This window comes from Ranitomeya imitator, chromosome 2 (assembly GCF_032444005.1).
Source record: "Ranitomeya imitator isolate aRanImi1 chromosome 2, aRanImi1.pri, whole genome shotgun sequence".
NCBI classification, from domain to species: domain Eukaryota; kingdom Metazoa; phylum Chordata; class Amphibia; order Anura; family Dendrobatidae; genus Ranitomeya; species Ranitomeya imitator.
In genome coordinates, this window is record NC_091283.1 from 596662341 (window position 1) to 596677065 (window position 14725).

Below are 14725 nucleotides of genomic sequence, written 5' to 3' on the forward strand. Positions count from 1 at the left end.
GTGGGGACTTGTTTATTTGTGGATTGGTTTTGTTTTACATAACATTTTGGATCACATTTATCCTGCTCTATACACTAAGCACTTACACTGGGATTTCCATCTAAATTTCTGAGAGATGTGAATCAGATGAAACCCTGAGGGATGCATTCACTATAATGAGGCAGCAGAGTTACTCTGGATGCCGTCTGGCCTCTGGTCAGCATGGTTGTTCTTTTCAGAAGTGCACAAAACTGTGGCCGACTGTGCTTTTATGCACACCTAAAAACGAAATGTAAGGAAAACACACACACGAGAGGAGAGCTGCGGGATACGGATATTCCCCTGCCTTTACCTGGCGCCCCTTACCCTCAGATCAGTCAGGGAACTGCACCTAGGATAAGTACCGTATATACTCGAGTATAAACCAACCCGAGTATAAGCCGAGACCCCTAATTTTGCTACAAAAAAATGGAAAAACTTAATGACTCGAATATAAGCCTAAGGTGGAAAATGCAGCAGCTACCGGTAAATTTCAAAAATAAAAATAGATACCAATAAAAGTAAAATTAATTGAGATATCAGTAGGTTAAGTGTTTTTGAACATCGATATTGAATCAGGAGCCCCATATAATGCTCCATACAGTTCATGATGGGCCCCATAAGATGCTCCATATTAAAATATACCCCATATAATGCTACACAAAGGTTAAAGGGGTTGTCCACTACTTTCATGTAACCCCCCAATGTATCCCCCCAGGGCCCCTATTGAATTGTGTAAATACCTTGCGTTGTCGTTTTCGCCTGTGAGCGGCGCTATGGCTGCAGCTGGGTATGGGTCACATGACCCCCAGACTGCAGCCGCCGCTCATTTCCGCCGACGTCACGTCAATTTCCAGGCTCTGAAAATTGACGTGACGTCAGCAGCAGGCGTGACCAGCCCCCACAGTCAGCAGTCACTCAGCAAGAGTGACTGGGCTGTGGGCGGTGCTGGGGGCTGCCTGCAGGGCTGTGCTGGGGGCAGGCGGGGCTGTGCTGGCTCTGCTGGGGTGAGTGTTTGTGGACGCCTGACGCCGGGGTCTGGGTGCCGGCATGTGCCGCTCGGCGCCGGGGGTCTCCTGTGCCCCTCGGCGCCGGGGGTCTCCTGTGCCGCTCGGCGCCGGGGGTCTCCTGTGCCGCTCGGTGCCGGGGGTCTCCTGTGCCGCTCGGCGCCGGGGTCTGCTGTGCCGCTCGGCGCCGGGGGTCTCCTGTGCCGCTCGGCGCCGGGGGTCTCCTGTGCCGCTCGGCGCCGGGGGTCTCCTGTGCCGCTCGGCGCCGGGGTCTCCTGTGCCGCTCGGCGCCGGGGGTCTCCTGTGCCGCTCGGCGCCGGGGATCTCCTGTGCCGCTCGGCGCCGGGGGTCTCCTGTGCCGCTCGGCGCCGGGGTCTGCTGTGCCGCTCGGCGCCGGGGATCTCCTGTGCCGCTCGGCGCCGGGGTCTGCTGTGCCCCTCGGCGCCGGGGGTCTGCTGTGCCACTCGGCGCCGGGGGTCTCCTGTGCCGCTCGGCGCCGGGGGTCTCCTGTGCCGCTCGGCGCCGGGGTCTGCTGTGCCGCTCGGCGCCGGGGTCTGCTGTGCCGCTCGGTGCCGGGGTCTGCTGCGGGGGGTTGTCATGTGTGTGTGTGTATATATATATATATATGTGTGTGTGTATATATGTGTGTGTGCAGGCATCGTCCGATGGGACTACAAGTCCCATCGGGCTCTGCCTGCTACACTGACAGTGACTGGCACATTAGCCAATGATGGGACAGTTGTAGTCCCATCATCCGGCTAATGTGTTGAATGAAAAAAAAATAAAAACACTCAGTACATACATACATACATACAACACACACCATGCGACATGTAACATGCGGCGACATGCACCATGCAGCGACATGCACCATGCGACATGCACCATGCAGCGGCATGCGACATGTACCATGCAACGACATGCACCATGCGACAACATGCACCATGCGACGACATGCACCATGCGACGACATGCTGCATGCACCATGTGACGGCATGCGACGTGTACCATGCGGCGACATGCACCATGCGACAACATGTACCATGCGATGACATGCGACATGTACCATGCGACGACATGCACCATGCGACGGCATGCGACATGCACCATGCGACGGCATGCGAAATGTACCATGCGCCATGCACCATCCGACGACATGCGACATGCACCATGGAACGACATGCACCATGCAGCGGCATGCGACATGCACCATGCAGCGGCATGCGACAACATGCACCATGCGACGACATGCACCATGCGACATGCTACATGCACCATGCGACGACATGCACCATGCAACATGCACCATGCGACGGCATGCACCATGCAGCGGCATGCGACATGCACCATGCGACGGCATGCGACATGTACCATGCGACGACATGCACCATGCGACGACATGCACCATGCAGCGGCCTGCAACATGCACCATGCAGCGGCATGTGACATGCACCGTGCGACGACATGCACCATGCGACATGCTACATGCACCATGCGACAACATGCACCATGCGACGGCATGCGTCATGCACCATGCGACGGCATGCGACATGTACCATGCGACGACATGCACCATGCGACGGCATGCGACATGCACCATGCGACGGCATGCGACATGCAGCATGCAACGACATGCACCATGCAGCGGCATGCGACATGCACCATGCGACGACATGCACCATGCGACATGCTACATGCACCATGTGACGGCATGCGACATGTACCATGCGGCGACATGCACCATGCGACAACATGCACCATGCGACGGCATGCGGCATGTACCATGCGACGACATGCGACATGTACATGCGACGACATGCACCATGCGACGGCATGCTACATGCACCATGCGACGGCATGCGACATGTACCATGCGACGACATGCACCATGCGACATGCACCATGCAACGACATGCACCATGCAGCGGCATGCGACGACATGCACCATGCAGCGGCATGCGACGACATGCACCATGCGACATGCTACATGCACCATGCGACGACATGCACCATGCGACATGCACCATGTGATGGCATGCACCATGCAGCGGCATGCGACATGCACCATGCGACGGCATGCGACATGCACCATGCGATGGCATGCGACATGCACCATGCGACGACATGCACCATGCGACAACATGCACCATGCAACGATATGTGACATACAGTACATACATACATACTACAGACATACAGTACATATAACATAGAGTACATATTCACCATCACTTGTCACTTTGTTCCCCGAAGCCATTGTCACCTGTAAAAAATATTAAAATAAAAACAAACAATATACTCCCTGTCCGCAGAAATCCAATTAAAACGAGTGCCCCACGACGATCTCCCGTGGAGAGCAGGAGCATCAGCTGATGTGACCACTCTCCAGGGGCTCCAGGAACACAATGATGGAAGGTATCCTTCCATCATGTATTCCTCACAAGGTATTCGTACGCCCCTGTGAGAACATAGTCCCTAGTCTCACTATTGGCATTGCTGGGTGAGACATTTTCCCACGCAGCAATTGCCATAAAGTGAGACCAGTGAACTAGAGTAACCTCAGTGATGCACTGCAGGAGCCATTGTCTCCTGTCAGTGTGTCACTGAGGGTCCTATAGAGTAGTGACATCACCCGATGTCACTGTTCTATAGGGGAGATCGTCGTGGGACACTCGTTATTAATTGGACTACGGCGGAAAGGTAGTATACGGTTTATTATTTTACTTTTTTTTGCAGGCGCTGAAGTATGGTAAGTATGGTTAAATGAAGAATATTAAAATACTTTTTTCCAAATGTGTGTGTGTTTTATTAACCCTTTCTTACTATTGGATTAGTAATGGATAGGCGTCTTATTGATGCCTCTCCGTTATTAACCCGGCTTAATGTCACCTTACAATAGCAAGGTGACATTAACCCCTTATTACCCCATATCCCACCGCTACTCGGGAGTGGGAAGAGAGGGGCTAAGTGCCGTAATTGGCGCATCTTACAGATGCGCCATTTCTGGGGCGGCTGCGGACTGGTATTTGTAGCTGGGGGGGGGCCAATATCCATGGCCCCTCTCTAGGCTATGAATATCAGCCTGCAGCTGGCTGTGTAGCCTTTCTGGCTATAAAATATAGGGGGACCCCACGTCATTTTTTTTGGGGGGTCCCCCTCTTTTAATAGCCAGTAAAGGCTATGCAGACAGCTGCGGGCTGGTATTCATAGCAGGCTACAGATATTGGCCCCGGCCGTCGGCTTTCCCCCTCTGGCGCAGAAAATTGCGCGGGAGCCCACGCTGTTTTTTTTCCGCTTTATTTTATTTTTTTTAAATTCAACGCTCATTAAGGCCTCTTTCACTCTTGCGTCGGTACGGGTCCATCGCTATGCGTCGGACCGACGTACCGACGCACGTTGTGAAATTTGAGCACGACGTGGGCAGCGGATGCAGTTTTTCAACGCATCCGCTGCCCATTCTGAATTGCGGGGAGGAGGGGGCGGAGTTTCTGACGCACATGCGCGGTAGAAAATGGCGGGCGAGACAGCCAAAAAAAATTTCTATTGAACGTTTTTTCGTGCCTATGGTCCGCCAAAACACGACGGATCCGTAGCACGACGGAGGCGATGTCTGGCCATCTGTCACGATCCGTCGCTAATACAAGTCTATGGGTAAAACGCATCCTGCGAGCACATTTGCAGGATCCGTTTATTTGAACCGGATCGTTTTTTTTCCGCCAGATCCGTTTTTTTTCAACCGAATCCGTTTTTTTCCGCCGGATCCATTTTATTCCACCGGATGTTTTTTTTTCCGCCAGATCTGTTTTTTCTCATAGAGTTGTATTAGCGCCGGATTGCGCCTGGTGGCCACACGTTTAATCCGTTTTTGCAGGATCCGTCAAAAAAGCTGTTTCCACCGGACGGAAAACACATACAGAGGAACGGTTTTTCAGCGACTGATCTAGCAAAAAACGGATGAAACGTGTGGCCATCAGACGCACTACGGCGCTAATACAACTCTGAGAAAAAACGGATCTGGCGGAAAAAAATGATCAGGTGGTAAAAAACGGATACGGCGGAAAAAAAAAAGATCCGGCAGAAAAAAAAAGATCCGGCGAAAAAAACCGGATCCTGCAAATGTGCTCGCAGGATGCGTTTTGTACCCATAGACTTGTATTAGCAACGGATCCGTCGTGTTTTGGCGGACGCAACGCACAAAAAAAAGTTCAGTGTAACTTTTTTTGTGCGACGTCTGTCATTTCCGACCGCGCATGCGTGGCTGGAACTCCGCCCCCTCCTCCACGCTCATCACAATGGGCAGCGGATGCGTTGTAAAACTGCATCCGCTGCCCATGTTGTGCTAAATTTAGCATAACGTCCGTCGGTACGTCTGGCCGAAGGTTTGCGACGGCCCCGTACCGACGCAAGTGTGAAAGTAGCCTTACATCTGAATTTGCAGAGTATAATGCAGCCACCCCAGAGTATAATGTAACCCCCCAAATAATATAATGCAGCCCCCCACAGGTTATATACAGATGATCAGGTTTTTAAATACATCAGATAGGGATTGCATACATTAGTTAGGACTGCTCTGATAAGGGTATACCGTGAAGATTGGTAGAGCAGCTTAGTATACATTTTTTGCAAAAAACGTATCAACCAAATACCCTGTTTTTTACATCTTTTACTAGCACTTGCGGATTACTGCAACATTTTTTCAAACTGAGTGTTTTTGGTTTTACTATTCTCTTTTGTGTCTTCAGGTTTCTTGGTGGTGTGTGAACATGATCATACAGACTTGTTCACTGTGCAAGTAGCCCATGTGTTCCTGTTTCCATAATTGTTCTCTTGTGTCTACAAGACTGGGGAGTTCCACCACTCCTCTTGGGCTATCTGCACAAAAGCTGTTCTACCCTGTATGCACACATGGATTTTTCCTCTCTGAACCCTGTTCACACAGGTTATATACAGATGATCAGGTTTTTAAATACATCAGATAGGGATTGCATACATTAGTTAGGACTGCTCTGATAAGGGTATACCGTGAAGATTGGTAGAGCAGCTTAGTATACATTTTTTGCAAAAAACGTATCAACCAAATACCCTGTTTTTTACATCTTTTACTAGCACTTGCGGATTACTGCAACATTTTTTCAAACTGAGTGTTTTTGGTTTTACTATTCTCTTTTGTGTCTTCAGGTTTCTTGGTGGTGTGTGAACATGATCATACAGACTTGTTCACTGTGCAAGTAGCCCATGTGTTCCTGTTCCCCCATAGAGTATGATGCAATCATCCCTCATAGAATATAAATATAATACAGCCCCCCATAGAATATAATGTAGCCCCGAATAGAATAGAATGCAGCCCACCTCCCCATAGAATATAATGCAGCCCCATCAAAGAGTATGATGCAATCATCCCTCATAAAATCTAATACAGCCCCCCATAGAATATAATGCAGCCCACCTCCACATAATATATAATGTAGCCCCCATTGAATATAATGTAGCCCCCATAGAATATAATGCAGCCCCCCATAGTATATAAGACAGCCTCCCCCATAGAATATAATATACCCCACATAGTATATAAGACAGCCTCCCCCATAGAATAGAATATACCCCCGCAATAGTATATAACACAGCCACATAGTATATAACACGGCCTCCCCCATAGAATATAATATACCTCCCATAGTATATATCAAAGCCCGCATATAACATAGCACAACTTTCATAGTATATAGCACAGCCTACATAATATAGCACAGCCCGCGTAGTAGTATACAGCACAGCCCGTGTAGTAGTATACAGCACAGCCCGGGTCGTAGTATATACAGCACAGCCCACGGAGTAGTATACACAGCACAGCCCACACAGTGGTATATACACAGCACAGCCCACATAGTGGTACATACTCAGCACAACCCACACAGTGGTATATACACAGCACAGCCCACACATTGGTATATACACAGCACAGCCCACATAGTGGTACATACACAGCACAGCCCACACAGTGGTATATACACAGCACAGCCCACACAGTGGTACATACACAGCACAGCCCACACAGTGGTATATACACAGCACAGCCCACACAGTGGTATACACAGCACAACCCACATCTCATCCCCCCGATAATGGCTCCACACTCTCCTCACCTTTCCTCTTGCCCGCGCTGCTCCTGTCTCGGCGGCTGCAGTCTGCCCGCCCGGGACACAGCAGGTGTGTGATGATATGACGTCATCGCGCACCCGCAGTGTCAGAGGCAGAGCGGGGAATGATGGGAGAGGGAGCGTCAGCGGACGCTCTCTCCTCCATCATTACATTGAACTATACTGGCGTCATAGACGCCGGTATAGTTGAATGCGGCGGCGGCACTGGCGGGAGTAGGGGGGAAAGAGTGCAGCGGCCCACTACTGGCACCGGCCCTTCTGGCATTTGCCAGTGCCCGATGGCCAGTCCGGCCCTGGTCACCGCCCACACACTTCCCTCCTCCTGAACTGCAGCGTTTCTCGGACCCACATCCGCAGCAAAACTGCAGATATTTGTTACATCTCAATGAAAGTGTAAGGCCGGAGTCACACTACAGTGAGATACGGCCGAGTCTCGCAGGTTAAAACCAAGCTCTGGCACCGGCACTCCGGAGCGGAGCGTGCGGCTCCATGTATTGCTGTGCGGCCGCACGCTCCGCTCCAGAGTGCCGATGCCAGAGCTTGGTTTTAACCTGCGAGACTCAGTCGTATCTCGCTGTGTGTGATCCCGGCGTAAGCGTGCAGAAATGCTGCAGTTCGGCACAAAAGAAGTGACATGCTGCGGAGAAAAAAAAAGCTGCGTTTCGGTGCGGCCTTTTCCGCAGCATGTGCACAACAAGTCTGCGGCTCCCATAGACTTACATTAGTTGTGCACAACACTGTGGATTTAATGCAATTCCGTGCGGCAAAAAATGCTGCGGATCTGCAATCAAATCCACAACGTGTGCACACAGCCTTAGCATTTAGTGAGCCTAGCAAAAAGGCAAGCAAAAAACAAGTGTGGGATTGCACTTTTTTTGCAATTTCATCGCGCTTTGAATTTTTTTCACATTTTCTGTTACACGACATGGTAAAACCAATGGTGTCGTTCAAAAGTAGAACTTGTCCCGCAAAAGATAAGCCCTCACATGGCCATATTGACGGAAACATTATGGCTCTGGAAAGAAGGGGAGCGAAAAACGAAAAAAGCTCCAGGGGTGAAGGGGTTTAGAAACATGGATATGGACATATCTATGGAAATAGATATATAGATATATCTGTATCTATCTATCTATCTATCTATCTAATATCTAATATCTATCTATCTATCTAATATCTATCTATCTATCTAATATCTATCTATCTAATATCTATCTAATATCTATCTATCTATCTAATATCTATCTAATATCTATCTATCTAATATCTATCTAATATCTATCTATCTAATATCTATCTATCTATCTATCTGTGTGTAATGGAGTGTGGGTTGGACAAATGTAAAAGAGGAGTTGGACAGAAATGACACCACAAATCTTTTTGAACAGAGAGGAGGGAGAGGAGGGAGGGGTTTGGGTGTTTTTGGAGTGGGTGTGCTAGATTCGGGCTTAGTGGCATTGCAAAGCATCATGGAACTTGTAGTATTAGGGCACAATAAGGAAGTTGTCGATTAACCCCATGAGAGCTGAATCCAGCACTGAAGATGTGCTGCTACAGCATGATAACAGGTAATATTGCTAAAATAAACACAGTAGATGTTTTCAGTAGCACATAATAGCAAGATTTATGAAAAAAAAAAAAAAACTTTATAGTAGTGGACAACTTCTTTAATAATGGCCCCATAAGATGCTCCATAGAGACATTTGCCCCATATAATGCTGCACAAATGTTGATTATAGCCACATAAGATGCTCCATAAAGATATTTGCCCCATATAATGCTGCATAAATGGTGATTATGGCCCCATAAGATGCTCCATAAACATATTTGCCCCATATAGTGCTGCACAAACATTGATTATGGCCCCATAAGATGTTCCATAGAGATATTTGCCCCATATGCTGTTGCTGTGATTCAAAAAAAAAAATGACATACTCACCTCTCATTGCTCGGTCCCCCGGCACTTGCAATATTCACCTGTCCCACGTTCTGGCGCCGCTCCATCTTCCACGTCCTCTGCACTAACGTTCAGGCAGAGGGCGGCGCGCACACTAATCGCGTCATCGCGCCCTCTGACATGAGCGTCACTGCAGCGGATGTGGAAGAGCGGCGCCGGAACGTGGGACAGGTGACTATCGTGCAATGCTCCCCTCCCCATTATACTCACTTGCTCCTGGCGCAGTCACTGGTTCTCCGGGCGCTGACAGCTTCTTCCTGCATTGAGCGGTCACATGGTACCGCTCATTACAGTAATGAATATGCGGCTCCACCCCTATGAGAGTGGAGTCGGGTCTATATTCATTGCTGCAATGAGCGGTACCATGTGACCGCTCAATACAGGAAGAAGCAGTCAGCCCGAGACCATAGGAGATGCAGGGACTGCGCCAGGAGCAGGTGAGTATGTGACATCCGCCGCTCCCCCTCCCCCGCCGACCCCCTTCCCCCGCCGACCATGAGTATAAGCTGAAAGGGGCACTTCCAGCCTAAAAAAATGGGCTGAAAATCTCGGCTTATACTAGAGTATATACGGTAGTCACCGGAGAGCCTGCCCTGTCACGTACTGGTTATCGGGGAACTATGCAGTGAGGGCAGTATATATATCCCCAGTCCCAGGCTGGGAATATATACAGCTCATATATAAAGGCCTGGCAAAAATTAAGAGACCACCACAATCTCCAGACCTGAACCCCATTGAAAACCTCTGGAATGTAATAGGAGGATGGATAGTCACAAGCCATCAAACAAAGAAGAACTGCTTACATTTTTGCACCAGAAGCAGTATAAAAGACTGGTGGAAAGCATGCCAAGACGCATGAAAGCTGTGATTAAAAATCATGGTTATTCCACAAAATATTGATTTCTGAACTCTTCCTGAGTTAAAACATTAGTATTGTTGTTTCTAAATGATTATGAATTTGTTTCCTTTGCATTATTTGAGGTCAGAAAGCCCTGGTTTTTTTCTAATTTTGACCATTTTTCTTTGTCAGAAAAAAATACAAAATGTATTGCTTGGAAATTCAGAGACATGTCAAAAGTTTATAGAATAAAAGGACAATTTACATTTTACTCAAAAATATACCTATAAAGAGAAAATCAGACAACCTGAACATTTTGCGGTGGTCACTCAATTTTAATTTTTGCCAGAGCTGTATATATACAGTATATACGGTATATATATTTTTTTTACTTAGATTGCAAGTTATAATGCATTGCAATGCACCAGTATTGTAATGCTTTATGCCTGTAATGAAAGCTTCTTAGACCATGCTTTGAGCATGGTCTAAAAAGCTTTCCGTAGCTTGGTGACCCAGGGATCATCATGATGACCCCAGGTCACAATGGCAACGGTCAGGTCCCCACGATGACGTTGCATGAGCGCCGATATGAAGGCGGAGGAAGTTCCCATCCTTCTGCCAGCCTCCTAAATGTTGCAATCACTCTCAAGCTCATTATTTAGGGTGCCAAACAGAGAGGGGCGGTGTTAGCACTGTCCCTGGCTGTAGTGTAAAGGTACCGTCACACTAAGCGACGCTGCAGCGATACCGACAACGATGTCGATCGCTGCAGCGTCGCTGTTTGGTCGCTGGAGAGCTGTCACACAGACAGCTCTCCAGCGACCAACGATGCCGGTTCCCTGGTAACCAGGGTAAACATCGGGTTACTAAGCGCAGGGCCGCGCTTAGTAACCCGATGTTTACCCTGGTTACCAGCGTAAAAGTAAAAAAAAAAAAAAACACTACATACTTACCTTCCGCTGTCTGTCCTCCGGCGCTCTGCTTTCCTCTGCACTGTGTAAGCACAGCGGCCGGAAAGCACAGCGGTGACGTCACCGCTCTGCTTTCCGGCTGGCCGGCGCTCACAGTGCAGAGAAGCAGAGCGCCGGGGACAGACAGCGGAAGGTAAGTATGTAGTGTTTGGTTTTTTTTTACTTTTACGCTGGTAACCAGGGTAAACATCGGGTTACTAAGCGCGGCCCTGCTCTTAGTAACCCAATGTTTACCCTGGTTACCAGTGAAGACATCGCTGAATCGGCGTCACACACGCCGATTCAGCGATGTCTCCTGGGAGTCCAGCGACGAAACAAAGTTCTGGACTTTCTGCAGCGAACAAGGATCCTGATCGCTGCTGCCTGTCAAACTGAACGATATCGCTAGCCAGGACGCTGCAACGTCACGGATCGCTAGCGATATCATTCAGTGTGACGGTACCTTAAGAGCACTGAGCTCCTGCTGTGATCGGGAGGGGATGCTTATATTTCAGTACCTCTTGTGCAATCATGATGTGATCGGCTGACTGATCACAGCGCCCTGGGTGGTGCGAGGGCTGATGGCATGGGTCACCGCACCTCTTCCTGTACCACTCAGCTGTCACTGACAGCTGTTGTGACTTAACTGTCACTGCATGTTTACATTCAGTGATAGTTCAAAGTCACGAAGGGCATAACCCGTAATGGTGCGGGTACTGACACCCCCTCATGACGTGCTATGTTCATCATTGGTCATAAAGGGGCTACAAGTACTAGAATAGGATATATGTCCCTAAGTTTCTTTGGGTGTGTAAGTGGAGCGCCCCCAGACGCAGGGCCGCGGGTTACTCGGTACCGGTCCTCACTGTCTCAGTTCTAGGGTTGTCACGGTGGCTGGACCCGGTCCGTGACCCTGCTAAGGGGCGTCCAATGAAAGGGGGTGATGAAAGTCAGCTAAGGTTTCGTGACGCCACCTGTGGTATTCGGTCAGGGTGACCGGCGCTGCTTGGGGCCCGCTGGGGTGGTGTTATGGCAGCTAGATGGTGTACCTTCCCACAGGTGAAGTATATCCCCAGGGCTTCCCAATAGTGTAGGTGGTGATGATGTAAGACGCAGTTAATAACGAGGACACAGGGTTGCAGTCTCTTTACCTTTTACTGAAGACTTTGGGATCCGCAATCCAGAGCACTGCTAACAGGGCTGTCTGAGACCGGCCTTTCCGAAGGCACATCCAGAGTTCCCTGTGCAGGTAAAAATCAGTGCCTACCACTAGCGCCTGTGTGTTGTAGTTCTTCCCTGCTGAGCATTCGGGATAGTCCTCACAACTCTCGTGTTCGTTCTTTCTCTCTCTCTCTCTCTCCGTCCCCCAAGTTTATCTGGATAGGACGCACCCGTTTGACGGGAAGGCTCGGAGCTATTCTGGGACCCTAGAGACGCCCCTCTCCACGCTTGCCCCCTATGTCTTCTTAGGTGATGTATGGTAGACAGCCAACCTATAATCAACTGTCCTGTGGTATTTGAAGTAATGCTTGGAGTCAGTTACTTCCTCGGTGTTCCGGTCACCGGCTACGCGCCTCAGTAGGATGTTGCCGTTCTCGGGGCACGACTCCTACTGGTTCTCCTTTGTGCTTTGATCTCGTTTCTCACTTTTCCACAATATCCTTCTCTTCGTGTCCTTTCTTAGGATACCGCCGCAAGGTAGTGCAGGCGCGGCTCCGTCACTTTCTACTCTTTCTGCTAGGCCCCTGTCAGGAACCCACCCCTGAAAGGTCCTCCCTGGACTCTCCCAGGCTGCGTTCTCCCTAACTTCCTATCCGACCCCTAGTTTTACCAGTGTGAAGAGTGGCCTAATACATAGTGCCTATTGGTCCCCCTAGTGGCCAGAGTGTGAAGTGTAATGTGTGCTTGTGATACCTGGTCAGGGGAACGCCTTTAGTGCAATCAGACATAACATCACTCCCCTTAGTGGCAGAGCGACATTACTGCAACGACCAGGACTCTGCATAAGGACATAGACAAGTGACAAGACACACGTAGTTAATGCCTAAGAGAGTGTCTGCAAGCAAACACCTCCATCAGCTGGTCAAAGATGATAGAGAAAAGAGAAAGAATTGCATTAGCAGGAGTTCAAGGGTGAAGTGCATGTTCCCTCTGTAAAGAAATTGGGGGAGTCACAAGGTCATATGGTAGCTGTGGCGCTGTTAATAATTATAAAAGGCCCAGGAGGGCCGTGAAGGGGGAGGAGTAGGCTCCAGAACCTGTAGCAAGATGGACGTGCAGTACAGCAAGCTGGCTTATAGCCGCCATTATGCCATTACGAAAGACCAGACCCTTGTAAAAATCCTAGAGAGACCAAAGTCGAGTAAAAATCCGAGAGAGACAAGAGACAAGTACAGACCAGAGAGAGATCAGAGCCCGAGGAAGCTGGGCAGAGCGAACAGAACCAGGGCATAGAGAGAGAGAGAGACGACTAGGCCGCATCGGAGGGACAATAATGTGAGCTGTTGCTTCCATTGTAGATGTATGGTACAAAGTGGGGACTGGGGCCGCATTTCAGGGAATGAAGGCAGTCAGTGTGACGAGTATATCGAGTAACTCACCAACCTGGGGATTGCGGCCTACCTAGAAGTATGGTCGACCCCCATTAGGGTTTGTGTAAAGTTTTGTATTGCCTAGAGAGTGATAACGATAACAGGTTCAGTAGTGACAGTCATACCCTTTAGGTTGAGGTATTAGGACTAAGACAATACTCATGATAAAAGTTATTTAATGGTAATAATAGCATGATGGTGTGTCAAGAGCATTGTGTCAATATCCTGTTCATTTGAATGACTCCATTCTTTTTGTAACTTAACTAGTTCCACTGTTTGCTCTGTCAATTGATATTGTACTGAAAGGACTCCTTTGACTGTGTTAATCAAATAAATAGTTGTTGTGTTAAGTATCACTGTCTCATTATTGTCTGCACTGTTGCATCGCGTACCTGTTAACAGGTGCACGAATAGGATACCACTCCATATTGTCAAATGCTAAAAAGGAATTCGACACTCATCAGATGTAGATAATGAAACTTCATTTTTAGTGTGCAATCTCATCAATATGATGTTTCGGTCTTGAAATTCAAATCTTCATCAGACTGTAAAATATATACAAAATAATATTAATTAGTAATTGTGAATAATAATGCATATCTACAAAAAGGAATATATAGGGGCATCAAACTTATAGCTGCAGACAAATAATACAGATACCGTGGAGAACCAATTGTACAATCTAGACACAAGAGACACTAGTGTGCCCAGTTCCGGCGTTAGGGTGAGGGATTGACAAACTGGGCAATTGTCCATCCAGTATGCCGATACAGTTTAAAGCAATCATTCTCCCTTTATGTCTGATGTCTCAACCAGTGGGTACAATGATGTCACTCTATATTCTGAGGAGACACGCTGCGAAGACAGGAGCAGCGGGGGAACAGGAGGAGGTGAGTATGTGTATATATTTTTAAATCAGTGAGTACATTGTAAACTGGTGATTATAATACTGTATTATATTATATGTAATATATGGTGTAATATGGGGTGTGCATTACACTGTAAGGAGGACTATGGGGTATGCATTATATTGTATGGAGGACTATGGAGAGTGCATTATATAATATGGAGGACTCTGGGGAGTGCATTATGCTGTATTGAGAACTATAGGAGTACATTTTACTATATGGAGGACTATATGGTGCATTATACTATATGGAGGACTGTGGGGTGTGCATTATACTGTATGGAGGACTATGGGCCACATTA